The sequence below is a fragment of the Leptidea sinapis genome, chromosome 16 (genome assembly GCF_905404315.1).
Source record: "Leptidea sinapis chromosome 16, ilLepSina1.1, whole genome shotgun sequence".
NCBI lineage: Eukaryota > Metazoa > Arthropoda > Insecta > Lepidoptera > Pieridae > Leptidea > Leptidea sinapis.
Window position 1 is genome coordinate 1,265,271 of NC_066280.1, and position 26,692 is coordinate 1,291,962.

Consider the following 26,692-nt stretch of genomic DNA (forward strand, 5'->3'; position numbering starts at 1 on the left):
TTACTTTTGGAGTACCCTTAAGAATTTTCCAAACAAATATTATATTCGATGTGATTGCATAAACTGTATTTATTTAATGGGAGTAATCTATAGTTAATTTAACAATGACGATTTCATATAGAAACTATAAGTCTCTCTTACACGTTATCACCATCCGAGAAGTATTTATCGTTTTAGGGAGGTCCCGGTTGATATTTTTTCAATAAAAATGTTTGATCTGCCGTTGAAATAGCAATACTGATAAACTTTTTCGGTAAATAATATCGGTTGACAATTTTATAGTATTAGATTGGGCAGATTAGTATAGTATAGTACCTGTAGTATTTTTTCTGTGCTACCCCGGGATGTTAGAAGAATAGGGGAGTAACAGGCCCACAAAGCTAAAGATGTAAAATGTTATATTTACCCTATTTCAGATTCGATTTTTATTTAATAAATAGCCTCCTCTTGAAATATATTTTTAGGACTATTCACGAAGGATATATTTTTAGAACAGGATAATTTTAACTAAGACGCTATTCTTGCTTCTGTTTGTATGTCGGAGGGGTATATCATATAAACGGTAATAACCTCGTAGCCGAAACTTTGTGTGAAGGTCTTTAACTGTTACCGCTAGTACAATATTTTTAATAATGTCAAAGTCAGATATTATACTTTATTCAAATAGCCTTAAACTGAGCAGTTTTGAATCATCAATACAAATATTTAATTAAAATCATCATCATCTACTATATGTTCAGAAAAAGTAGAGATCATGAGAAGAACATACAAGAAACTCAATGGAAACTATTTAAAGCTATGAGTATTTTACAGTAGCTTTAAAATACTGTTTTGACAAATTTGTTTGTAAGGTATTGGATCCATTATTAATAAGAATCATGTTCAAAGTGAGTAAGAGTTTTCAATATTATATAATTATTTAATATAAAGTAATAAGAATAAACTGTATAAATATAAATGATCGTATATTGGATGCGTCAACGGTGGGGTCATCCATGTAGGGTCTTTTAGTAGGCTTTACGTTGATTATATTAAATGTAGCAGTAATTATTGATTATGTTAGGTTTATAATATTGTGAATTGAAACCACAAAAATATTTTCATGTCTGTCAAGACGAAACATGTGGCTGCTCTTAAATTTGTAACAACTTTACTTGTGAATGTTTCTGGCCAATAAAGAACTTTGACTTTGAATTTGAACGTTTAGAGCTTGACTTTATTGTATGTGTAAGGGTGCCACGTGAACTTGAACTCAACGTGAATATTGTCGCCATGCAGACTTAAAAAATTGTTTATATTGTGATGGCAAGTGGTAACCCTGTCCACTAGAGCAGGACGTTCAAATGATGGTAATTGATACGCCCTGCCCATTACAATTACTGCTTCACGGCAGAAATAAGCGCCGTAACTTCTTAATATCGTCAACCACCATCCAAAAACGTCAATGAATATTTCAAAGAAAAATTACATTTCAGAAAAAATAAATCTGTATCTGTATCTATAAATTCATTCAATTAAATTTTACTTGCCTTCTGTTTCCCCTTGTGCACTCCCCCTTTATCCCCCCTCGCCATCCCTGGTCCCTGCGGGACCCAAGTTCCTCTATTTGATATTCCGGTTCTATTACCTTAGGGGTTGCGAAATTCTTTTAGAATAATTTGATTGTTCGTCACTGGAACAATTTTAAATGAAACATATTTTTTATATTTTTTGATGTTCATTCAACAGCGGCGTTTCCTGAGTTAGGGCAAAAGTTACTGGGAAATGTGAGCAGCATAAATGTCAGATGTTTCCTGTTACCTCGGGTGATTACGGTGATTAATAATTACAATTTCCTGAGCAAAGTACTTTATAAACTAGTCAATTCCATCCACGATTCTTTGTAATTTATTTTATAAAACTTGAGAAACTGCCAACCTATACACTTTTTACCCCAAGTCACCCTCTTATGTGTAAAATTTGTAAAATGCTAATATACGTATTCGTTATTTCATGCCTTACTATAATATATACTTAAATTGTCCAAATCACGGACTTCCATAAAACCATTCATATTATCTTCTTCTATCACCTCAAAATATCGAAAGTATATTCTCAATGTCACATTGATTAATTTAAGAAATCTTTGTGTGTTATTGCAAGTTTGTAGACCCTGTGTTGTGTTGATAAATCAGACATTCATGACAAGTTATTATATAATTCTAGCTGACCCAACAGACGATGTTCTGTACATAATAAATAAAATACTGTTATTTATGAATTTGTCAATAATATTTCATAACATCAAGAATTATTTAGTAAAATATGCTCCCCGTTGTTAGGAATAAAATTGGTTCACAACAGAACAGTCAAAGCATATTCCAGTAAATTGTCTCATAGAAAATATGTCCATACCAAACAAATATTGGAAATAAAAATAATTATGGATCCCAAATCGAAATTAAAACTATCCTATCTCTCAGGTTGGACTAAACTGCACTCCATGAAGTAATTAATCCCCATTAAAATCCGCTGATTAGTTTAGAAGTTCACTGGAAACAAACATCAGGACGCTGGATTTATAAATATGTATTAGTGGCCTAAATTTGGAGTTGTATGTTAACCTCACGTAAAAATCACACCCACAAGTACATCACCATTGATGTACTGTTAAGAGTAGACCGCGAAGCATCAAGTTATAAAGATAAGCCTATATTGAAAAACCCCAAGTAGGAACAGATTATTGATTTTCATGACTTGTCATTTATTGTCATTGACTTGTCATGCACAGCTACACTAATTTTACTTATTTTTATATTTAAAGTAATAAAGATTACATCGTCGACCGAAATACGTATATTTGTAAAAGCCATTTATGTATTTAAACTAGGGTCTGCCATTAACCTGAAAATAATATCTTCCACAAATTATTCACAAGGAATTATGGTCAATTAATTATTCGCTTTATCGCGTTGTGACGTTAAATAATTAATAGAGCAAAACCGAACAAAGTCGATAACTCATTTGTGGAAATATAATCTGTTGCCAATTTAATATAGATCTAAATATAATAACCAACCTCGCACAGGATCTGCACTTAGTAATATCATTTTAACTTGAAAATATAAAACAATTAAGAAAAACACAAACTATGACCAAGGTTAAAAGTTTTATCGAATTGTAAGGACAATTAAAAATTATAAACAAACATGAACTTAAATCAGTTTTACAATTAGATGATCGTAATCGAAGCAAAGTTAAAGTATCCAATACATCATATAATATGTGTTATATTAACAGATTATTTTAAAGTGCTTAACTATTCTTGAGACTATTAATGGTATTGAGAATATTGTCATTTCTTTGTTTAGCCTTTTTATTTCTTGTTTTCTGGTTAAGGCTTCTTTTAGCTTGCTGTGTATTCCATAAACAGTTTAGTATCATCATCTCAACTAGCAGCCTTTCTCTCGGGCACTTTGCGAATTTAGAACTGTCTTGCACCTGAAACCTTTATTCCGACATTACTTCACAGGAGCATTGCCTGCCCTCATTTTTTTTTTCGTTTTTTGAAGGTACTCATGAAATATCGTCTTGGAAATCCCCCCCAAAAAGGAAGCACATTCCAGTTTTGTTGTACGTGGTAGAAAGTTCCTTGAAAACCGCTCTATGGAGGAACGCCACACATCCAAATGGTGAGTAGATATCCTAATTTGTGGCATGTCGTGCGATCGTGGAATTCGGCTGCAGGAATCAGGTGAAACAGCTCTTCGGAACACTCCCCGTGATATTTGCGATATAAGATACACATTGAAGCAACGTCTCTACGTAATGCCAGGTGATATAGCCGTTCCCAGAGCACTGGGTCCCCGACAATTGGAGCAGTCTGCGTTGCACTTTTCACCAACCATTTCACCAAGTGCCACACCAGAGATGACAGCGATAGTCCATATGTGACCAGACCTGCACTTTGTAGAGCGCTAAAATGTGGGCTGGCTTGAAGTATTACCGTGCTCTATTTATAATGCCCAACGAAGCCAGTTTGGCTTTGCCCTCCAGGTGACCGTGGAATTGGAAATTGTTTAAGATATCGAGGCCCCGTAATTCGATACGAAGCCGTTGTCGAAGAGTATAGATACAATAAAGGGGTTTTTTAGTGGTGAAATTCTACAAGGTTCATTTTAACCCATTCCGCTCCGTTTTCAAGAGAGGACTCGATCGAAGACCAAGTTTTATCCGGCACTGGTTGACGATTTCCCGAGACAGACCTGCATGACCCGTGTATGCGGTATCAATAGTACTGTCGTTTGCATAGCAATGTATTTTGGAGGTGTCCAATATATCATTGATATTATTTAGAAGAACCAGTGTAGGATAGTATAGCACATGGCCTTGGGGCACTCCAGCGGCGGAATCCGGGAGGTTATAGCTTTATGTCTGCAGTTTGCCGAATCCGAATTGTCTCCTTTTTTTAAAGATCGGAATGACAATGGATAACTTCCATGAGTTGACTAATAAAATAGATGCGTGGATGAATTAATTCAAAAATTATGTATTTAATCTTAACTTAATACCAGCAGCGCGTCTAGTAAATTTCTTCTCGGTGTCTTTAGAATTTTTCATGCGATTGTATTAGCATAAACAAATCATCAAAGGAAATAATAGTGAGCTGAATAGTCAATAGAACAATTTGAAACAAACACTTGATACAGGCGTAATGTCTGCCTAATATCCGAGCTCACAGCAATCTCCTATAAATGTGGCTTTAAAAGCTTCGAGCGGACGTAACGGCCATTGTAGTGGCTTTGCAGGTAGAGCAATGGATATAGGCAAATTAGAACTCGGCAATGTCGGCAACAATGGTGGAAGGTTTGTGAATGCGGGTAGTTCTGTAAATGGGCAACTTTCGTGTTCTTTTCTTGCAAATGATTTCAAAAACAGACACCTTTTATCATTTTTAAGTAATGCATTTCTCCTTTCGTTTTTCAACATAATTCTTCAAGATAGTTTGCATTTAGATAATATGAATAGTTCCTTATTATTTCACATGAGTTTTGATGATTTTGACTGATTGGTTATTTTAGCGGGTTGCTAAGAATTATGACGTGTTAAATGGTATGATTTACCATTTAACACGTCATAATTCTTAGCAACAAAGTCAAAAATTTCAAAACAATTTTGGTGTCATAAAATCAAACAGATTGCTCGTCAATGTCAATCACTAAAATACAATAAAACTTTACATGCACATTTCAAAAATGTTAATTTAATTAAAATATATAACTACTAGCTGACCCACCAAACTTTGTACTGCCAATTGATTTATTGACAATTTAGTTATGTTTTTGTGTAATTTATTGGAAAATTTAATAAGTGTAAAATAATTACTTATTTTACACTTACATAAGTCAATTAAACTTTGGAAATTATTAAATTTAGCCAAACTTGCTATTCGGAATTATTTAGTGGCGTTGAGAAGGTAGCGGGAAATGGCGTTAAAAATCCTTTGTCTAATGTTTATAAACAGGAGACGTTACAATCACACGGGTGGTGGTAAACCTTGCATTTAAATCTGAATTATATGACATTAATAATTACAAACGGCTTTTAAATACGAAATTTCCTTTTTGACGTACTGGCTACTTTTGATTAGCTTCCTTGGTGAGAAATTTCAGACTAAATTATTATTCACAAGACAGCTACAATATGCTTGAATAAAAATAAAACACTTAGATTAACCGAGGTCCACTGCGCTAAAACTAGATACCGTACTACCTAAGAACAATAACTTTTAATTACAGCAACTTTATAGTAGAGAGTGTATTGGCTACTTGTAAAGATGCTTGTATAATGATTTTGACACCTAATGACATCTTTCAAATTTTCTAACTTATCTTTATCTTTATTGTTTATAATCCAGCTTAAGTAAGTGTACCAAAATACATACTTCTCCAAGACACCCTATGAAGTTGTGGCCACTGCACTACAAAAATATCGGCTATAAATTGTAGTATTTTCCCAGATAATGATAAAGTTCTTACCCTACAAAGACTTACAATAAATACTATTCTGCAATCTAGAATGTTAGAACATCTCATAAAAAACAGAACAAAACAAATTGGAATGCATGTTCCAGGGCCATTGCAAATTCTAACATCTGGTCTAAATCTTAATATTGGTGGAACACAGTACAAAACATATATGGCTGATGTACATTTCTACTTCTGGGAATCTTGCAGATTTGATAGTCCTTTGTATCCTTTTCAGTGGAGTTAATTTTAGCCTCACAATTATTGTCAGAGTCAGCCATCATGTAAAGCCTTGGGCTGTATTTGGTTAAATTCATTTTAGCTACAATTTTTAATAGCTCGGTAGTGTGTCCTCCGGATCCAATGCAAAGTATAACTTTTAATGATTTCTTTTCGACATTAAGTTTATTTTGCTGCGCGTATATTTTAATTAAAATATAAAGGACTCTGAACAACAAAGTGTCGAAAATTTTAATAATTGTTAAAAGCACTAAATTAGTCGAATCCATATCCGGAATGTTCCAATTATTAATGAAAGTATTACAAAGTAAGACTTTCTGAATAACACTCAAGAATTTTCTCTTTATTTAAGATTATTAATTATTTAGGTAGCTTATGTAGGTACGCTTCGTGTTATTTTACATTGCAACCTAGTTTCTATTTGTAATTTATATTATTGACTTTATTTTAATTACATATTTTATAGTGTGTATGGATCAAGGGTCTGAAATAAAGTCTTTCTTATTATTATTTTTTTTACAAAGTTTTACTACGTAACCCGGCACTTTAGTTTCAATTATTACCAAAGTTTAACAGAACATGTGGCACGTCAACGTCACACATTGTTTGAAACTGGCTCGAGTACGCCCAATTGGGCGTAGTATTAGTTACCGCACTTTGGTGTGTAGTTGGAGCGCAGAGACCAATCCTTAATCTAAGTACATACAAGTTCCAGCCTGGAACAAGCGCAACGGAAATGGCTTGCAATTACAATAATGTCTTTACAAAGGATTGTTAAAATGAACGCATCATGTGATTTGTAGAAGCAAATACGTATTAAACTACCTAGAAATGGGTGTCATGGTTGAATGTATGAATAAACAGACTATTGACCCATTTGTAAAAGTAAAAATGCTTGAAAAAATTATACCCCATAATTTAACTGGCTTTCAGAGAGAAGTACGCGTTTAAGTCTGCCTTAGTGTGTTGACCCGGTACAAAAATGAGGGGGTTTTGAGGTGAATGGTGACGAACGATGAGAAGTAATTATTAGGTGGCCACTTAAGGGTATAATTCACTAGCTTCCACAGCTTCATTCAAGAGATAATAGCAGATATCAATTGTACTTAACTTCAAACAATGATAGTGAAACTCGCAGTGAGATAGCCCCGGCTCGTCAGCCAATCTTCACCATTAAGGCTCCATACATGATATCGCAAGGTCGCACACGCCTCAAAAATCTTATTGACTCAACTTCCCCAAAGTTGTACCGCATAAATATAATATTGACACACTTTTACACAAACTATCATGCCCCAAACTAGGCACAGCCTGTAGTATGGGTACAAGACATGATATATTTAATACAATATACTTAAGAAAATTTATTCAAATAAGCGTTACTTTGCGGAAATCCGTAATTATCCAAATGATTTGAGTTTTCTTTAGTGTTAATTCAGCCAATATTTGTCTTTAATCAATTCGACACGTGTTTCGAAAACTGGTGACTCAACATGTCCTGAAGATGGCTCGTGTAGAGGCGAAAATGTGTCGAATTGTTTAAAGACATATATTGGCGAAATTAACACTAAAGAAAACTCAAATCATTTGGACAATATACTTACTTAAACATTCATAAATACAAATATAAACATCTATGACTCGGAAACAAACACCCATATTCATCATATAAATGTTTGCACCTACTGGGATTCGAACCCGGGACCTCTACCTCAATAAGCAGGGTCATCTGATCTATCTATCTATCAAATGACCTGTGATCTACCAAGAGATGGCAAAAACTAAGAAAACTACAACTATATTACCCTCTCAATCCTGAGACATTTCATTTTGAATTGGTGAAAGAGTCTGACTATAAGTGATTGAAAAACTAATCTCGTATGAAATTAAAAGCACAAAAGAAACCAGAAGGTAACATTTTAAAACAGACTTATATTGAAAATTTTGAATTCAATTTCTGTTAACAAAATGTTTCCAGTCGTCACGAGATAAAATGTGATTTAGATGTACTTTACAGTTGATAACCTGCTCAACCCCAATATTTGGATATTAAGAAATTGACTTGAGATGTCGCTCTTGTAAATCTAAACAATTTGTTATGTTTTTTTAAAGGGATAACCCTCACTTGTGGGATTGAATATAGTAAAAACCTGAGAGTTGAACGAAGCATACAATATTTTATAAACAATACGTCACTCGAACATTTGGCTCAGTTGGAAGATGTCTCGCACGGAACGCGAGAGGTCACAGGTTCGAGTCCTGCATCATTCAAAATAATTTGTATTAAAATTTATTTTTTATTTGTGAAATGTGTATGAAAAAAACAACAAATTATTTAGATTAGCAAGAGAGATATCTCAAGTCAATTTCCTAATAAGAAGATATTGGGGTTGAGCAGGTTATCAACTGTAAAGTAGATCCTGTAGATGAAGCCACAACCTTAGATGTTCTTGTAGAATACGACTTTATTTTTATTTTTTTTTTTATTTATTTATTTAGGTTCACCAGTGGTAGTTACACTAATACATTTATAATTATTATTATTATGCTAATTTACAAGGGTCTTATTACTAAATGCATTACCTTTTAAGGTGAATACCGCATGCTAAATTATATTGTGTGAAATATTATTTATAAAGCCATGCTGGTAAACACTAAACGTATTTTTCAAGTAGCCATAAAGTCGTAAATAAATTAAGGCCTCAAATACCTTACCAAGCAAAGAAAGTATGGAAATTGGTCTGTAATTCGTAACACTTTTTTTATTGAGAATATTATTTTACTTTATTGAGAATATATTTATTGTGAATATTATTTTACTTTATTGAGAATATTATGTAAAATAATGTAATAAGAGAAAGTTACAAGGTCGTATTGCTCTACATAATATGATTTCCTCAGCGTCGTAGCATATTTCAGTTCATGTTATTCACAACTATTCAAAGCTCTGCTACGACCTCATTCCAACTACTGATTTATCTTCAACCAAATGATGACAATAAGACAGCATAAGTTATTCGCGTTTGCCCCAAAGGAAATAAATTAGGAACAAAGGTTCAACGCATTGACAGAGGGCAAAACAAACACTTCCCCTGACGAGGGTACGGTACGATCTATTAAAAGTTAGATTAGTGACAAACACACTTCGACACTCGAAACCCTTCGCATCAACCATCTCTAACATTACCTACTAATACATATTAGTTTGTAATTTGTTACTTAGTAAGGTACGTTTTACTTGCTCAGTTTAAAATTACATTTCATATAATTAAAGTAAATTATTTTGCTTATATTAAATATAACTAATAAATATCTGGTGAGACTTAATTGAATTTAACGTCAACACATGGAAGATGATAATAAAGCTTTTCTGTATTAAGAATAATATTATATTATTTATTTAACATATTTTCTTCTATTCAATGCTTACATAGAACTCATAATTCGAATTACTCTTGAAGACTGGACGGATGGTGTTACTATTGGTGGAAACAAAATATCAAAATACTATACGTCGATGATATTACTTTGTTTGTGACCAGTGTTAAGATCCAGCTGGTTTAAAAACTTGTTTTTCCCATACTATGTTTGTATGCTGCAGAGACGTGAAGTTTGCGACAAGTCAAGAAAAATAAAATTGATGCTCTGGAGATGTCGTGCTGGAGGAGAATGCTAGGAGTTTCGTGGACCGAGTTTCACACCAAGGTCTAGGTTCTCCAAGAACTTGGCATAAAATAGCATACTTAAATTCACGTCTCCCGGCGCGATAGTGAGTCCAACGAGCCCCTTGTCGTGCAGGGCAAAGTGGAGGGCACCAGAGAGCGAGGAAGGTTGCCTATGGGATGGACTGGCCAAATTAAGTCTACTGTGGGCGGTTCATTGAAAGAGTGTACCAGGCTGTCAGCCAGCAAGGAAAAGTGGCGAATGCTCGTGAGGCGAATAATATCTGCCTAAAAACATATCACTTCGTAATGACCACGACAGCTCTTCCAAGACTGTCAAGAAGAAGAAGAAGAATATATTTTATAAAAATGTTGATTTAACTTATTATTATATAGCATACAATGAAATAGAGATAATATCCTAATTATCAAAGTGTCTACTTTCTTAACATCACATCAACTCACAAAAGGGGATGATGATCAATTTTGCTTTGAACTTTAACATTAAGTTTACTAAAATACGAGATATTCACGTACAAGTAACATCAATTATAACTTACTTGACAGTGATATCTGATAAATATATTATTAATTAAGTCTGATAAAGATGTCCGAACAGAATAGGAGATATTTGATTATTCCAGTGTGACATTGCTTCCAAGCCTAAACGAACTATAGATACGGCTATGAATATATTTATCATGGAATATTCTATTATGCATATTCTATTTTAAGTGATATTTATAAGTTTTCTATCTATCTGTAAAAAGAACGAACCCTTATAAAATCACTTTACAACTCCGTTTCTACGCCATCGTTTTTAAAAGATATGCTATTATTTTGTTTACTTTTTGCAGCATTTCAACGTTGTCTCTCAATTTTCTCGGAATGACAAACCTTTTACCTTACTAAACCTTAACCTTTACTAAAACTGCGTTATAACGAACCTCTGAGTGTTTTTTGTATTAAATGGCGTCCTAATTTTTATATATGTATATATGTTTCAGTTCAATGTTGGTATAATATTCTGTCTATATCTATCAGTGTTAAATCTCAAGATTACCCGAGAAATATACAAGTTAAGTTCAAGTAATTGTCAACTTTAGATTGCTTAGTTTCTAAGTTGAAATTGTTTAGGTATTGAGACGATGATAATAGATACAATTTACATCAATCTGAAATTAATAAACGTGAATGTGTTTTAGTGTGCCACGCTGAGAAACTCGTAACAAAAACACATTAAAAAAAATTTGGTGCAGGAGAACTAAATCTGTGTTATAATCTAAATATTTGTTTAATAGCTATTTCATGATTTCATGAAAAACAAACAATAAAAAAACGCGCGTACAAAGTACACAGGTCTCTTCATGCTATGGGAAGATGTTCTACTTACTAGCGGCTGTCCGCTAAACCTGCATGATTCAACGCTAGTAGGGAATATGTTCTACTTACCAGCGGCCGCGCGCTAAACTGCATGATACAACGCTTATAGGGAAGATGTTCTACTTACTAGCGGCGCTATGTGCTTCATGCTACCTTCACCCTTTCTCACTCTTCCTCAATCGGTGTCAATCGCTCTCTCCCTTGAATGAAAACCTCGTTCTCATCTTCAACTAAAACGTCCCACACTTTCGTGACACATTATTGCGTTTCATCCGTAACGAAATTAACCTCATGCGCGCTAAGAAGCGCACTTCAAAAGCGTTACATTAATTACATGTAAATAACAAAATAAATTACATCCATATTGTTGGTTCTAATCAGTGACAAAAATGTAATTTAATTTTGATACAAAAGGACTTTCACTGAAGAAAAGATTTTAAAATCATTGGTTTTTCAAACCAAATACATTCCTTTACCAACACACTGTACAAAGGTTTCAATTCACAATAATTTCGCGCATTAAGCTAATATTTATCCGTTAATGTTAATATGCCGATAAAGTTTAATGATTCGTTTCACAATTTCGTCATGAATGGTTGAAAATTAGTGGTGAGCTGATCGCGGCGACCAGACGGAACGAGGACTAAATGTCATTACGGTACATCGATGATGTCGGACCCGATTGCTCGTGGTCGGATCGTAACGGCTTCGGAAGCGGATCCAAGCATTATTATCATAAAACTTACTTGCAACCTTTTGAAATTATATTTATATATACATAGTGAATTGCCTCTTTGTTCATTATCTGTAATACCAGTGGTACGTACCTATGTATCTAAAATCTATATCTACGAGTATGTATGTAACATGCGTGTGGTGTCGCACCAGAATAGCACCACCCCATCTCCTCCCGTGGGTTTCGTAAGAGGCGACTAAGGGATTCAAAGAACGGAGGATGGGCAGTAGCATCCTTCCGAAAACCACCAACACCCACTGCGATCGCCAACCCGCCTGCCCAGCGTGGCGATTACTGCAAAAAAACACCCCAAATATAAAAACGGACACTGAAACGCCCCGGCCCCCAGTCCCCGGCGGCCCCGCTCGTGGTGGCTACGGTCGCATCCACATGAGCGACGGGGCAGGGGGTGCTAAGAAACCCCGGGTTCGGAATCGCTACCACCGACGAAGACCATTGGCCCTGGCAACAAATAATGTCAAAACACTGCGGACCGACGAGAAGTTGGAAGAACTGGAGCAAGTTTTAAGCAGACTACGATGGGATGTCATGGGGTTATCTGAGGTCCGAAGACAGGTTGACGACTTGATAATCCTAAATTCCGGACACCTGCTCTACTTCCGGGAGGGCGACCAACTGTCCCAGGGTGGTGTCGGGTTCATCGTGCAAAATCCTCTCGTCAGCTTGAGGTGGGGAGCGTGTCGACTAGGGTAGCGTACCTAATACTTAGAATTACTCAACGGTATTCGCTGAAGATCATTCAGGTTTACGCTCCGACTTCGACACACTCAGACGAGAATGTGGAGGCCATGTATGAGGACATCACAACAGCCATTCACACTCCTAAGACCCACTTCAACATTGCCACGGGAGACTTTAAGACTTTTACGCAAAGCTGGGCAAACGTAGCGGCGATGAGTTGAGAGTGGGGAAATTTGGTTATGGAAATCGGAACGCCCGAGGCCAGATGCTGGCTGACTTCATGGAGAAGGAGGATTTCTATATGATGAACTCCTTCTTCGTGAAGCCAGAACAACCCAAATGGACTTGGATCAGCCCCGATGGTGCCACCAAAAATGAGATTGACTTCATCATGTCGACCAAAAGACATATATTCAATGATGGAGTGGTATCGACTGGTGAAGTCTGCGCTCCGGCCTGCACCCATCCAGATCCAAAACCCGAAAAATGTTCAACTCGAATTGCAAAACCGCTTCGAATGCCTCGGTGAATGCGTTGACGTGGACGAGTTTAATAACAGGTTCGTGGCAGTTGTTCAAATGGCAGGGTCTTAGTTCTTTAAGGCCAGCCGTTCAAAATGAGGAAGAAAAATCTCAGACTCTACCCTCAAATTGATGGATGTAAGACGCCAAATGGCTCTTCAGTCACCGAACGATGCATCCCAGTATAGGCAGCTAAATAGACAAATCTCCAAGTCATTGACTCGCGATATATTCCGCCATAACACAGATTTTGTGAAGGCGGCCATAGAGCGTAACAAAGGCTCCAAAGTATTCGCACGAGATTTGTCTATTTGGAGCCAACTGTCGAGCCTAAAGCCCGGCAATGGCAGGGTCGTTTCGTCTAATCCCGAACTTTTGAGGGAGGTCGAGAAGTTATGAGGAAAGTTATACACGACGGCACGGGCACCTGTTACAAACAAGGCTGAAGACCCAAGAGCCATACTAACCCGACACTATACCGAAGATATCCCAGACGTCAGCCTGTGCGAGATAAGTATGGCCCTAAAATAGCTTAAAAACAAGGGGGCTGGGTGATGATGGAATTACAGCTTAGCTTCTTGGTGGTACTTCTGTGCTGAAGATTCTCCAGAAGCTATTAAATTCCGTCCGTCCGTATCCTCGAGGGCAAAACGCCGAAAGCATGGCACACCTTTTTGAAGAATAGCGCCACTATAGACGCTATTCTTCAAAAAGGGCGATAAAACGCTTTTGAAGAACTATAGGCCCATATCACTTCTGAGCCATGTATATAAGCTGTTTTCTAGGGTTATCACGAATTGTCTTGTGCGCAGGATCGACGACTTCCAGCCTCCCGAACAAGCCGGATTCCGAAAAGGCTTTAGGACGGAAGACGGAGAATATAACCAGCCACTATGCTTAGCGTTCGTGGACTGTGATAAAGCCTTTGATTCGATAGAGATCTGGGCGGTGCTTCAGTCTCTTCAGTCAGACCGTCTCCAGGATCAGTTCTCGAAGCCTATCCGACTGCAGCGTGGAGTCAGATAAGGCGATGCTATATCTCCGATGCTTTTCACCGCTGCATTGGAAGATGTTTTTAAGCTTCTGGACTGGAACGGGCTGGGCATCAATATCAACGCCGAATACATCACTCACCTACGATTTGCAGATGATATCATAATCATGGCAGAGACCATGGAAGACTTAAGCCATATGCTCGGTGGCCTCAATATAGCTTCTCAAGGAGTAGGTCTCAAAATGAACATGGACATGACGATGATTATGTCAATTGTCCATGTCTCACCTACTGTAACAGTTGGGAACTGTACTCTCGAAATTGTTGACGAGAACTCGGACGGGCAGCGTTCGGGAAGCTCCGTAAAATCTTCTCGTCCAAAATACCACAGTGACTGAAGACGAAGTTTTTTAACCAACGTGACCAACTTTTTTAATGAGGAGATCCGCATCCAACTTAGCCCAAATGATTGCGAAACTAAAGTGGGCAGGGCACATAGATCAACAAACATATGGCCGTTGGGGCAGTAAGGTCCTCGAATGGCGACCACGTACCGAAAGGCGTAGTGTTGGTAGGCCCCCCCCCATAAGATGGACCGACGATCTGGTCAAGTTCGCCGAAGTAGGATAGATGAGGGCAGCGCAGGACCGATCGTCATGGCGATATTTGGGGGAGGCCTTTGTCCAGCAATGGACGTCTTCAGGCTGAAAATGATAATGATGACGATGATGTATGTAACAAAATCATTGAACATGATATACGAAATAGAATCGTATATAGTTCAGTTATCATGTAGAAAAATAATAATAACATTCTTCGATTAAGTATTGATCTTCGCTGCGCTCCAACTAGTTACCACACTACCTAAGAACTATAGCTTTTTTATTACGGCAACTATTAGAAACTTGTGTGCGTGGCATCTTTAAAATTTTAAAACATACTTACAAATTTTACATTTATATTTTTTTTTTAATTTTTTTAACATACACATACATAATACAAAATACTTACTGATGATATGTAATCCAAGTGTCTTTCTTATTTCTTGTAGTATTATGTTTACAAAGTCTTACTACGCAACTCGGCATTTAGTTTAACAGAACATGTGGCACGTCAACGTCTCACATTGTTCGAGACTAGCTCGAGTACGCCCAATTGGGCGTACTATTGGCTGCCGCACTTTGCGACTTCGCCTGCAGTATCTAATTGGACCGCAACGGAGACCAATCCTTAATCTAAATTATCAAAGTTGTCGCATTCATGCAATTTATATGAAAAGGTAAAAATATAATATTATGTTACATTTCAGCAGTGTAAAGTGAAGATACACCAGCATGTGTGACGTGATCAAAACAAACGAACGAACCCGATATCAAAATTAATCAAATCCCCAAATCCGAGCACTTACTTGATAAGGGCGTGAATGGCATGCATTATGGCTAACGAAAGACGCACGTTTTAGCTATTTTTAACCAGTACTCTCATTTGAAGGAAAATCACTTTTAAGCTGAGGTCGGTAAGAATTATATTTCGATAGTATTTTGTGTCACTTTTGCGAGCATATCAAAGGATCTAGGACTGTGAATGATGGCGCACATTTGAGGGTAGTAGCGGAGAACTAAAATATTTTTAGAAAAAATAAGGATTATTCACGAATCATTTTGTGTAAAATATTTAACTAAATATCCGATTGACATACTGTGGTAGCATGTAATTAATTATTTATTACTAAGGAATTTTCTTTCATACACTACTTTTTACGGCACTAACTTTATTCTGTGGTTCTTATAGTTCCAACATAAATGCTGGTAATGCTCTTGTAATTTCTAGCGGTGATCAAAGAAATTTTTTTATGACAACAAGGCATGAGACGAGCAGGATGTTCAGCTGATGGTTATTAATACGCCCTGTCCATTGCTCTCATCACCTTGAGACATATGATGTTAAGTCTTATTTGCGCAGTAATTTCACTTGCGTCCTACAGACCAAAATACAAAATGCTTTCACATTACTGCTTCACGGCATAAAAAAGGCGCTGTTGTTGATACCCATTATCTAGCTGGCGTCCTCTGCAAAGGAGCCACTGGTATATATTTGATAGTATTTAAATCGCTTTCAACTTTGAACATGATTCATATAACGTCAAAGTCAGTTTATAATACTCCGCGTGGTGCACGGGTTGATTGTGTGTTGCCGTGAAGGTTCGGTCCAAAACGAAAGCACGACGAACTTTGGAGTAAATTCTATTACCAAAGTACTTCGAATCCGAATAGTGCAGACGGATTTCGTTTCGGAACCATAAAAAGTGAAGCTGTAGTATTGGTTTTTAAAATTTTATCATCGCGGAACTTTAATAGTGCAAATAATATGACGGGTACTCACGATATAACATATTTTATTAATTTGATGCCGATATTTCGATCCAATTGCATGAATCGTGGTCGCGACGGAACTGCGGAGATTCATTCTTTGGTAATAGGGCTCCTGCTTCCAAAATTTTCACTGCTCTGATTATTTTATCTTGGCTTTCACATACTTCTTGTGTCCACAATAACTGTCTTTTGTATCGAATTTACTTAGAAATTATATTGGAAATGTACTGAAATTACCAAAACAGAAGATCTATTCACCAAAACACTATTTCCTTTCCAAATGATATTTATAGAAAGTATTCAATGGAGTAAATAGTAAACAGTGTGTAGAAGCAACAAGGCTGAATTTAGTGATTTTTATTAATCACTCGTAATCACTTGGCGTTAGGGAAGATTTTTGCATACCAAGAATCTAGATTCTAGATAGAAGGGTTGAATATTAATTGAATACCAACAGAGTTTTTACTTTGAAACTTCCAAACCTACAAATGTGGGTAGGGTTCTGTTTGGTAAATATGTGAATAACATTACACGCATGGTTTAAGAATATTCACCAAAAGTCGTGGTTTTATGATTTTAATGTACAGACGCAGTGTTGCATAATAGTACTAGATGTTTAAAATTTACAACTATATAAATATGTCAAGATATCTAATCAAATCAAAATAACTTTATTCACCTAGGTCACGCAAATGACACTTTTTTGCTAATGCGAAAAAGTAAACTCATTGCCACTATTTTAAATCAAGATTTACATTTTATCGTTCACAAATCATTTCAATTACAATATATGTAAAGTGATGCAACAAAAATACTCAAGCGTACAATAATCAATGCCTTACACGAATAAGTCAAAAAAATAAATGTAAATTAATACAAAACAAAAGATTTGATGTGCAAGGCTTAAACATACTCCCTGAAGCATTTCATTGAATTGCTATTGATTGAAATTGTGTACTTCAAGACAGCCGCATGTCCCTTTCATATTATTATGTCTGAGATTGGTGTCGAATGACTGCCTGTTATATATTATGCCATTACCGTAAACACGTATTAAATATTTAACCCATGCATATTGAACAGCTGTTTAGACCGTAGAGATAACCGCGTGCCACAGAATTAACGCCATTACTTCGCCGTGAATTATTGAGCGCGGAAGCTAATTAGCTCTGGATAAACATTGCCCTCATTTACTTCCCGTTCTTCTATTAATAGCTATTTATCAATTGAATTAATTCTTGACGTCAGTAAGAATGTGGGAAGAAATTTAACCAGTGGGAGACTCCTTTGCACAGGATGCCGGCTAGATTATGGATACCACAACGGCGCCTATTTCTGCCGTGAAGCAGTAATGTGTAAACATTACTGTGTTTCGGACTGTAGGGCGCCACAGCTAGTGAAATTACTGGGCAAATGAGACTTAACATCTTATTGTCTCAAGGTGTCAATAATTGTAGTGTCGCTTAGAATTTTTGGGGTTTTTAAGAATCCTGAACGGCACTGCATTGTGTGTGGCAGGGCGTAGCAGGAACCATCAGCTGAACGTCCTGCTCGTCTCGTTTCATAAAAAATATATAAATAGTAATAGTGAATGCCACCAAAACATAAAACTAAAAGGGGTACGCCTACGGGTCTCTTTAGTGGTCATTATTTATATGAAAAGAAGAGCCAGAAGTGGTTATGATAATGATCTAAGGCAAAACCCGCAGTAAATATTTAAATTTCTGATTGAAAATAGTGAAGTCGATAAAATAATAACTTTACGTGGCGGCCATCTTGGTCAATCAACCATCATTCTCCGCCACTCCTATGGAACTATAGAAACGATCCATATGCAATGATAATTTTGCGCAGCTGTCAGCTTGTATTTCAAAACTGAACTCTATTTAGTTTTGTACTACCCCAAGAATTTAGAAATGATATCCATATTCTTGAAAATTATCTTTGCCATCATGGAGTACAAAATTATAACAAATTCGTTCTGCCCTTCCGAAAACGATTATTTTTCCTTTAATTGTCATCATTCGTTGAAAATAACCTTCTGTAATTTTTAGTAGCCTTGAAAGCAATGTTATAACTTGTAAATTGTGTTTCAGGAACCTACCGGAGTAACTTTCACCGTAGAACTTGCTTCTATGATATGATTTGTTTTTATAATTACTATTCAACTGATAAATAGCCAAGTTTAACAAGTCAATAAAAATTGGGGAAAATTCAAATGTTATTGAAAAGAACGTAGTTGACATTATAGCTGCTAAGCTTGCAATAATAAAACTGTCTTAAGTTCGAAATTCCCATTCGGAGTACTGGCTAGTTTGAATTAAGATAAAACCTCCTTAATTGGTTGAATAATTGTAAACGCATTCTAGATTTAAAAAATGTACAGTATGCTGGGTTGCTTTACCTTCAATTATTTTTTATACGCCTTTAAAATATAAGAGTAATTTTTGAATAAAAGTTTCGGCGTAGAACTAACGTAGCAGAAGTGGCTCGCAATATAAATTTTTTGTTTGGAGAAAATACAAGCATTTAACACACCGTGCGTTTTGGTACAATTGCTTTCACAGAGAAACTAAGAAACTTTGAAAGTGCCCGTTGAAGCTTGCCTTAGCATAATTAATTGACACAGAAATGAAGGGATTTTGGGGTAAATTTTTACGTGGATTAAAGGTGGATGATTGATAATCGCGAGCGAACATTACAAAGACTGACTCTAGGTCAAACGCGCCAATAATGCCCTAAGTCGAAGCTTATCAACATAAAGTGAATAACTATGGTGGTCACTTCATAGTGTATGTTTCTTAACCTTCCGAAATCGGCAGTCCCTCAGGGCACTAGATTTTTCAGATCAAAACCGAGAGTGCCGTACGGCACACTATTCCCTCACCAAGCCTTGACCCCTATTTAGTTTATAAGATGATTTCTTTTGCATGATCGTATAGCTTGTTTCAATAGATTTCAGATATACGCAGTCAAATCATTCTTGTTATAAGCAATCTATTAATATAGGGTAAAATAATACGCATTGGCAGAAAACTACGCGAGCGTCAAAATCACGCCAATCTGTGGCATATCGCGGGCGATCAGAGTTTCCCAGAAAGGAACACGGAGGAGTAAAAAAGAAGCATTCGGCGCCGTGATATTAGTAAGTGAAGCACGTTTATGCTAGTGTGTGTGCAGTGACGGGGGATACCAGTTACACAATTTTTTTCCCTTAAATAATCATATATGGCCACAAATACTTTTATAGTATCGTTTTTACACTGATTTACAAGCACGACGACGGCATGTTTAAAATATTTTATTGCGACGCAAACTGATGTGTCACAGACGATAGCAAATCTCATAATGGCGGCTGATCGGCTTGTATTAGTATAAGTGTGTGCATGGGGTTTTGTATTTATTCGTTTACCGGCTTGTTTTGGTGCTTCACTGTTATCTAGGGTGACACGGAGTCCTTTATGTTTTTAATCCTGTTATCGGAAAGGTTATCCTGTCAGGAATCAGATCCACTCAAGCAATAACAGCAGACGTGTAACATCATCATCAATGATGGTGGAAGTCTCTCACCACTCAAGACTCGTTCACTGATCTTTATTATTGCTTCATAATAGGCAAGACCCTATACGGCCTATGAAAACGTTTCAACTCTACCCGACCAACATATATTACAATCATCCAAATCTATCCCCAACATACTAGACTTCGCGATATGAATCACTTCTTACACATTACACATTATTTTATTATATCATTTGCTGCGTCCGTACCCAGAGTTCTACCGCAACATAACATTTTGCCTGTGAGATGGCAGAAATTAAATAATAACGAGGGTAAATAATTCAATTAAACAAATATATTTATATTTACGTATAAAAAACGGTGCCTTTATTCCTTTAGCCAGATATTTAATGAATGTTTAGATGAGAGTATATAAAAATATTAAATACAGCAAAATTATAACTTTGCTTAAATCAGACAATAATTTTAATATTACTTATTTAACGCCTACTAAATTTCTAAATACTTCCTCAAATAATTTTAGATTTACTAAATGAATTGACTTCCAGAAGGCAACACCTCCTTGGTTAAATACAGTAGGTAATTTAAAGAAAGAAATAAGTAATAGTAACTGTTTAATGTCAGTATGAAAGTTTCATGTACATTTTATAATTGTTTTATTGCAATAGCAAAAAGTGCTTAAGAAAATATACTTGCAAAGTGTGCTGCGCTGTTTTTTCAATTTGCTTTTCGTAAGCAATGATTTTATTGCCATTAAAAAGTTTGATTGCCACAGAAACAAAGTTTAGGTAAATTGATGCTTTTGCATAGATAACTTTACTTCCAGACTGTGGTATCTATGAGATACGCTCACCAACAAACCAACTTACAGTAAAAACTTTAAAAACAACATTATTTAACATAGTTATTATCAAAACGGGTACTCAGCGGAATTCAACTAATCTAGTTTGAATAAATATAATGTTGATATAGTGATTTATACTATATTCACAAGGAACCCAAATTATTATATTTTTAGCAAGTAAATTGAAGATTTTATATTTAGTTGTTAGCTTAAAATTCATCCATTATACTACTTCAGTCTGACTTCATAAATCATTCGCGTCTCACAGACGTAAACTATTCAAATATATTAGTCTGCAATCGTCTAGAGCAGTCGAGTTGTCTGAGGAGTGTCGTCGACTACGCTTTGATCGTAAAACTCCACTCACTTCTGATTAAATTATGTATTTACAACCTTGCTTATATTATAGACCAACTTATCCTTAACTCTGTTTTACATCTCTAATAACGACCCGTCTGCTAGCAAATTGGAAAACATAAATAAAATACAATTTTATGAACCGTGTGGGACTCGAACCACCAATTGCGTACGTTGATAAAATTGTATGCTCTGTTCAACTCTCAGGTTATGGTCAATCATCTACAGGATCTACTGTACAGTTGATAGCCTGCTCCACTCCAATATTTGCATATTAGGAAATTGACTTGAGATGTCGCTGTTGCAAATCTGAGCAGTTGTTAGCAAATTGTTACGATACGTCAACGGTTGGCTCAGTTGGAAGAACACTCGCCATGAACGCGAGAAGTCGCGGGTCGAGTCATGCATCGTTCTTAAAATTTTGTTTTCAAATTTGATTAGTATAATATTGTTTTAGAAAAATACAGCTGGTATCAATGAAAACAGATACAAAATCCTGAAAATACTTTACTGATTATGAATTAAACATTTACCATCCCATATTATGAATATGAATACGCTGAAGTACTAAGTGGTGATAAATTTGATTAATAACTTTACATGTTTTAATAATCGCGGAGTTAGACTGCCGAACTGATCACCTCGCGGAACTGGTTCCCCGCGGGGAGAGAAGCGCGGCGGGCGGGGTTTTCTTCGATTGAAGACCGACGCTTGCGGTCCGACCAGAGACCTTAGTCTCTTAGGCATCGTCGTTCGAGACACACGAGACATCGACTCACACGCCTGCGACTAGACTCTTAACTGTTTCGCCTTGTTAGTTTGTTTAAGCCCGTGTATCGGGTAAGTGTTGACCGTTCCTTGCAATTTAGAATCTTTTTATTGTATAGGTATATTAAGCAAGCTTGTCGGCCATGGCAGTAAATAACGTTTGTGTACTTTGTTCTTCTCGTGTCACTCATGCACCGATCATTTCGCAAAATTATTTAACTATCTTAATAATTTAATTCTGTAACGTTTATTCTTAGTATATCTATTTGCATATTAATTAATTTTCTATTCTCATAATTTGTTAAATTTTATTAAAATAAAATCTTCATTAATTTCATTTTAACGCTTTTGTTTAATTATAAATGTAAACTCCGTCTGATTGTAACTTACGCATCCGCCATCTTGTGCAGTGCTTTATGCTTGGCTTGGCCGCGTGGTTGCAATCAGAGGAGAAGAAGCGGAATAACTTTTAACTCGCTGGATGTAAATTTCAGCACCTACAACCTGTCCTTGCTGCATCTATAGCAGGCCTGTCTTACTTTCTGTACGGAGTCCCCGTGGTTGTACCTCCAACTGGCACCTACACGACTGTAAGGCTGACGCGTGTCGCCGTCTGCTTCATCTGGGGCCTGCAGCCATCGGCCACAAGCCAGGGCAGTACTCGCCCACTACAGATATTGGATGGCAAATTATTTGACGGGCCCTTTTATCCACGGCCTTGAACTTAACCACTGAAGAATAAATTCCTCTTGCTGCCCCTTGGGTTTTATTTTCTCTTCTCACTACTACGAAACCCACAACGTCACAAATTTGTCAAATAATGTTAACATTTTTAAGTTGAACTTAGCTTAATTATCATAATTAAGTTAAAATATTCTCGACCCAATCTTATGTTTGGAGCTCAACTAAATGAACGAGTAGATATACAAAATACAAAAGAACCTTTCAAAGGTATAGCTTTATGGTATATAATTTACAATCTAACTATTTGGAGATATTGCTATTCCACGCTATAAGCGTGTTTCTCTCAAGTTTACGTTAAGAGTACCTTCAAAAAATTATGGTTTTACATGAAAAACAGGTGACATTATTACAAGTTTAAATTAAACCATATATTTTAATAAAAACTATAAAGTATGAAGCTGGTATAAAATTCGAACAGCTAGATATATTGGAAGCGTATGACAAAGACTGTCCCGAGGGACGGAGCGACGATATCCATTATAAGTTGAATTAATTCTAGTTCTGTTTCAGATATTCCGTCTCGATCCCTAGGGATATTATTTTATGAAGGTATATTTTCACCTTTCCATTGTTAATAATAATTGCTTTGCGAATTTAAATGTTTGCCTAAATATACGTTCCCAGATATTAAGGGACCATTCAAAAATGCTGCGAATATTCTGATTCGACTTACGAGTGATATAGCTCACCAGAGTCTATCACCCTGAGTCTTGAAGATGGAGTACCTTAGACCCATTATCTTCAAATCTGATCTTATTACATGATGTGTATCGCTGTACCGCAACAGAAATCGATTTCAATCATTATGAAAATTTATTGAATTAGGCGTTACTTTGCGGAAATCCATAATTATACAAATGATTTAAGTTTTCTTTAGCGTTAATTCCGCCAATATTTGATTTTAAAACAACTCGACACGTGTTTCGATGGATGCCTCCAGGATGCCTCGTGTAGAGGCATCCTCAGGACGTGTTGTCTCGCCAAAATCTGGCATGAGTCTTGTGCCAGATTTTGTCGGAATTAACACTAAAGAAAACTTAAATAATTTGTAAATTCAATGATCATCGATAAATAGTATTTTGATTTTGTAAGTGTATATAAATTGTGTATGATTTATTATAATACATAAAACTTTTGGGCTACAATCGCTAATATTAGCTTTATCTATTCGAATGTTTCATTTACTTTAAAAAAATTCATTTAAAATTTAAAATAAATTGACAGTCTTTAAATAATTGTTCATTTTTTAATTTCATTAGAATGTATATTATTCTACAAATAATAATTGTACAATATAAAAATGATTATAAATATTATTTAACAATTTATGAAATCTCATCTTTAGCATTGTTCTCCCCAGCTTCCTCCAGTTTTCTCTATTCTGTGCTTATCTCCTTCAGTTTTATGCAACTCTTTCACTAAGTAACTATTTATATACTAGCTGACCCGGCAAACGTTGTTTTGCCATATAAAGTATTTTTAGTGTTCAACCGTTATTTCTTAGACCTACTTTTTAAATCAGACTATCACGAAAAAGTCTTTTCATCTTTCGTGTTAATATTGACACTGAAAAATGTGGCCTTCTGTTGGTAACAGTCAAATAAACTTTATTCAAATAGGCTTAAACTAAGCGGTTCAGCGGTCAATATAAATATTTCTTCTAGATTACTGAATTTACCAAATAATGTTCGTAAAAATTTGAGCTCGTGAGAACATTTAAGAAACTCAATGGCCACTCTTTTCAATCAATGGAGTGGTTTTCAATTGCTGTAATGTACAAAACAAAATAGTTATGAGTCTAAATTATTTCATGAAAAGTATATAAATGATTATATATATAAGAATAAATTATCGGATATTCGAGGATTGCTTTGTGAACATGGCGGTCGTGATTACTGCCACAATTAACTAAATTAATAATAATTAATTAACCATAACAGGTCATTATCTATAACAAAAATAAAACCACACGGTGCACGGGCACGCCCTTTAATTTATTAAATTTCATATGAGGACTATGCTCCTCTATCGTTACAGAATTAAAAATTCACATATTCTGTGATAAAACAGCAGAATATACCAAAGTAAGCGCGCCTATCAGGACGCCGCGTATTTAAGCATATGCAGGTGCCAACCTGAAGGACCCCACTGCAGCATCAAGAACAGATGCAGCGATGGAAAAACTAGCACACGTTACTCGTCACAATGCTCTACGCAGCTTCCGTAGATGCTACGCATCACGCTAGGATAAGCAGCAAATGCAGTTTCCACTTTATAGCACTCCGAGCCAGTGAAACACCGTTGGATCCATCAAACATGAAAATACTAAAAAAAAAACAGTAACATTAATAACTCATATTGGATCATCGAAAGAAGAAGAAGACTGCACGTGTATTTGATCACCTTCGCATATTCCACAGGCAATGTAACGTCCCACAGAGGTCCGTACCGTACGACAACCTGAGCTTGAATGCCTCGACTCTAAAAATCTTTTATTTTTATCTTTATCTCTAAAATCTTTTCGACTTAATTCCATTTTCGTTGCATACGTTTGATGTTCTGATTGCTAGATGAATAGTTCCGATTAGCTAGAAGTGCGTAAAATGTTTTCGACTTAATTTTATTTTCCTTGCGTACTTTGATGTGTGATAAAAACAACTGACAAATGATTTCCCGCCAATTGTTTTTTTTATTACTAAGAAAATTGCAACGTTTCAAAAAAAAATAATATTCGAAATTCAAATAGTTCCGATTAGCTAGAAGTTCAAAACTTATACTGTGCCCCGTGTATCTGTATAGTTTTAGTGACTGGTGGAGGGCTGGGCAGACGTTCTCGGTACATTGTTGTATGATGTTGGAACGTTATTATGCTGTTGACTGTACCGGACGATAAGTAGAGTCCTGATTGTTGTGGGTGGGTGAGACACACTAGGAATTTTCTCTACGTAGTCTTGCTAGAATATCATCACTCATACTATCACGATATTTCAGCCATAGTCTATTCGGATTTGAAGGATTACACGATGTTAGAATTATAGCAAAGAGTTCTCGCAGTTGATTCGCTGTTGCTGTTTCTGCTGCCTCTTTCATTGCCTGCTCCCATTGATTATCATTTTCTAATAAACCACGACGCTGGCATGCTTCACGATACGTTTCGCAAATGTAACCATCTACTGTTCGAAGATCTTCAAAAGAAGTTGGTCCACGTACTTCATGAAGTAGTAGACGTAAATAGAAACATTGAGCATTCTTTGGATGTACCGTATATACTCGACCAATAGCTTTATCTTTAAAGACACCTTTAAATCCTTCAACCGAAACTCCTTTCTTTCGTCGATTAAATACTTTTCGCGATGAGTCCCATGTGTAATAACTGGGAACATCTCCATAAAGAAGAGTTCTAGCAAACAGATCACTTCGACACAATTCGAAAAATGCAGTTAACGTAGTATTAACAGGTTGGTTTGCAACTTTTTGTGCTGTTTGATTAGTAAAATATACCCGTTGCCCATTCTCAAGGTGAACTGCTAAGTGAAAAACAGCTGGATCCCTGCCATGAATCGGAAGCCCCAATATACGCCAAGCTGCCTCATTACTATTTATATATCGTCCCATTTGATAACTTAAAATTTCATCATATCTATTTTCATTTGTAATTTCAAAGACAGCCGTATCACTTCCTTTGTTAATATAGTTACACACATATTTAATTGACTGAACTGAACTGCAATATTCTACATTTATATGTGCATTAAACATTTTCGATAATAATAGATTATAAGGGACAACCCATCGATTATCAATTTCGATTTCTTCACCCCGTACTCTAATTTTTGCTGTAA

At 36.0% G+C, this 26,692-nt stretch overlaps 1 pseudogene; it reads right to left on the minus strand.

Annotated features, from left to right (window-relative positions):
• Nucleotides 1-5,897: 5,897 nt before the first annotated feature.
• Nucleotides 5,898-7,122, minus strand: LOC126968623 (UDP-N-acetylglucosamine transferase subunit ALG14 homolog; annotated as a pseudogene).
• Between the last annotated feature and the right edge of the window lie 19,570 nt (nt 7,123-26,692).